The sequence below is a fragment of the Chiloscyllium plagiosum genome, chromosome 9 (assembly GCF_004010195.1).
Source record: "Chiloscyllium plagiosum isolate BGI_BamShark_2017 chromosome 9, ASM401019v2, whole genome shotgun sequence".
Taxonomy (NCBI): Eukaryota; Metazoa; Chordata; class Chondrichthyes; order Orectolobiformes; family Hemiscylliidae; genus Chiloscyllium; species Chiloscyllium plagiosum.
Window position 1 is genome coordinate 68,548,039 of NC_057718.1, and position 3,946 is coordinate 68,551,984.

The following is a 3,946-nucleotide window of genomic DNA, read 5'->3' on the forward strand; positions in this document are numbered from 1 at the left end:
GGGAGCAGATACGGCAGAGGTGGAGGAATTGGGAATATGGGATGGCATTTTTGCAAGAGGTAGGGTGGGAAGAGGTGTAATCTAGGTAGCTGTGGGAGTCGGATTTGTGAAAAATGTCAGTGTCAAGTCGGTCGCCATTAATGGAGATGAAGAGGTCCAGGAAGGGGAGGGAGGTGTCAGAGATGGTCCAGGTAAATTTAAGGTCAGGGTGGAATGTGTTGGTGAAATTGATGAATTGCTCAACCTCCTCGTGGGAGCACGAGGTGGCGCCAATGCAGTCATCAATGTAGCGGAGGAAGAGGTGGGGAGTGGTGCCGGTGTAATTACGGAAGATGGACTGTTCTACGTAGCCAACAAAGAGACAGGCATAGGTTGGAACCATCTCTGACACCTCACTCCCCTTCCTGGACCTCTCCATCTCCATTAATGAGCTTGTTTGATTTGTTGACAGTGAAAATTCTTCCATAGGAATGGTGCTTAGTTTTCATGATGTCATTGTCACTGGATGCCAGAGATCCCTGCAATTGTGACCAGAATTAAATTAATGTTAGGGCGCACATAACCTATGCCACAGAACTCACTGGATGTTTGTGGGCAGCGTTATTTGAGGTCAGTAGCAGTGCTTATCACTGGCCACAGAGTCTGAGCCATATTCAACTGCACCATCAAACCTATCTCGTACCTCCTAAGACATGGCTTACCCTCAATAAATTTGTGTTGATTTTCACTTATTTGTACTTTTTCCAAATTGCATTCAATTTTGTCCTAAATTGTGGTCTCTAGATGTTTCCCTGTAATTACCAGATTACAGGGAAGGCAATGACCCAGTGGTATTATCACTAGACTATTAATCCAGAAACTCAGCTAATGTTCTGGTACCTGAGATTAAATCCCACCATGATAGATGGTGGAATTTGAATTCAATAAAAAACAAAATTGCCGTAAAAATCCATCTGGTTTGTTCATGCCTTTCAGAGAAGGAAATCTGCCATCCTACCTGATTTGGCCTTCATGTGACTCTAGCATTGTGGTTGATTCTCAAATGCTTTCTGAAATGGCCTACCAAGCCATTCAGCTGTGCCAATTACTACAAAGTCTTAAAGAAATGTAACTGGCAGATTACCTGGCATTGACCTAGGCACCAGAAAATACAATGGCAGAAACAGCCCAGTTGATCCTGTAAGGTTCTCTTTACTAAGCTCTGGGGGCTAGTGCCAAAATTGAGTGAGCTGTCTCACAAACTAGTCAAGCAACAGTCATTCTCACAGAATCATACCTTACAATATCACAGACAGTGCCATCACTGTCCCTGGATATGTCCTATCCCACCAGCAGGACAGACCCAGCAGAGGTGGCAGCACAGTTGTATATGGTTGGGAGGGAGCAGCCCTGGGAATCCTTAACATTGACTCCGGAGTCCATGGAAGTCTCGTGGCTTTCGGTTAAACATTGACAAAGAAACCCCCTGCTGATTATCACATACTGTCCTCCACTAGCTGATGAATCAGTACTCCTCTACGTTGAACAAAACTTTGACCATAAGACATAGAAGCAGAAGTTAGGCCATTCAGACCACTGGGTCTGTTCTTCCATTCAATCATGGCTGATAAGTTTCTCATACCCATCCTCCTGCCTTCTCCCAGTAAACCTTGATCCCCTTGTCAATCAAGAACTTACCTATCTCAGTTTCAAATACACTAAATGACCTTGCCTCCACAGTGGCAGTGAGTTCTATAGATGTACCATTCTCTGGCTAAAGAAGTTTCTCCTTATCTCCATTCTAAGACGTCTTCCCTTTTCTCTAAGGCTGTGTCTTTGGGTCCTAGTCTCTCCTATCAATGAAAACATCTTCCCAACATCCACTCTATCCAGGCCATTCAATATTCTGTAAGTTTCAATTAGATTCCCTGCCCACCCCACCCCCATCCTTCTAACCTCCATTGAGTGTAGACCCAGAGTGGTCAAATATTCCTCATATGTTAAGCTTTTCATTCCTGGGAACAGTCTCGTGAACCTCCTATGAACAAGCTCCAGAGACATTACATCCTTCCTGTGATATGGGGCCCAAAACTGCACACAATACTCCAAATGTGGCCTGACCAGAGCCTTATAGAGCCTCAGAAGTACATCCCTGCTTTTATATTCAAGTCCTTTCAAAATAAGTGCCATCATTGCATTTGCCTTCCTAACTACTGCCTCAACTTGCAACTTTACCTTGTGCGAATCCTGTACTAGAATTCCCAAGTGCCTTCGCACTTCAGACTTCTGAATTTTCTCCCCATTTAGAAAACAGTCTGTGCCTCTATTCTTCCTACCAAATTGCATGACCTCACTTTTTCCCACGTTGTATTCCATCTGCCATATCTTTTCCCACACTCCTGTCTAAATCCTTCTGCAGCCTCCCTGCCTCCTCAATGTTACCTGTCCCTCTACCTATCTTTGTATTGTCGGCAAACCTAGCCAGAATATCCTCAATTCCTTCATCTGGATTGTTAATGTATAAAGTTTTGGTCCCAACACTGAGCCTTGCGGAACACCACTTGTCATTGGTTGCCATCCTGAGAAAGACCCCCTTTTATCCCCACTCTCTTGCTTTCTGCCAGACAGCCAAGCTTCTGTCCATGCTAGCACCTTGGGCCTTTATCTTACTTAGTAGCCTCCTGTGTGGCACCTTGTCAAAGGTCTTCTTGAAGTCCAGGTAGATAACATCCATTGGGTCTCCTTGGTCTAACCTGCTCACTACTTCAAAGAGCTCTAGCAGGTTTGTCAGGCATGACCTCCCCTTGATGAAACCATGCTGACTTTGCCCTATTTTAACATACACTTCCAAGTATTAAGAAATCTCATCCTTCACAATGGATTCCAGGATCTTGCCCACAACCAAGGTTAGGCAAATCGATCTATGATTTTCCCTCTTTTGCCTTACTCCCTTTTTAAACAGAGTTGTGATATTAGTAATTTTTCAGTCCTCTGGGACATAGAACATAGAACATAGAACATAGAAGAATACAGCGCAGTACAGGCCCTTGGGCCCTCGATGTTGCGCCGATCCAAGCCCACCTAAACTACACTAACCCACTATCCTCCATATACCTATCCAATGCCCTCTTAAATGCCCATAAAGAGGGAGAGTCCACCACTGTTACTGGCAGGGCATTCCATGAACTAACGACTCGCTGAGTGAAGAACCTACCCCTAACATCAGTCCTATATCTACCCCCCCTTAATTTAAAGCTATGACTTTAAATTAATCCCTGCCAGAGATAGTGTTGAGCTCAGTTTAAAGCAAGTACCAAGCCTGACACACTTGTTTAACATTGTTGGTGGCCATCGTTTCAGCTGCCAAAGTAAAGCTTTACTTTGTAACATTTCTTTTGTGAAGCAGTTTGAGATGGTTTATGACGTTAAAATGACTAAATAAGTGCAAGTTGAAGTAAAGTTACCTTTATACGAGCTTTAACTATCCTACTCCCATGATTGTGTGATGTTTCTGGTTTACCTTCCCCGTTGTAAGAGTGCAAAGCATGTTTACCAGTCATTCCTCATAATAGAGACACTGCCTCCGGCACCACTGGACCTGCTCTGTGACTTGGTGACTAGGACTGACTCCATTGACCCAAATGCAAAGCAACAGCACCAATTTATATATCTGTGGCACCTTCACCATACCATAATGCCCCAATTTATGTATCTGTGGCACCTTCACCATACCATAATGCCCCAATTTATGTATCTGTGGCACCTTCACCATACCATAATGCCCCAATTTATGTATCTGTGGCACCTTCACCATACCATAATGCCCCAATTTATGTATCTGTGGCACCTTCACCATACCATAATGCCCCAATTTATGTATCTGTGGCACCTTCACCATACCATAATGCCCCAATTTATGTATCTGTGGCACCTTCACCATACCATAATGCCCCAATTTATGTATCTG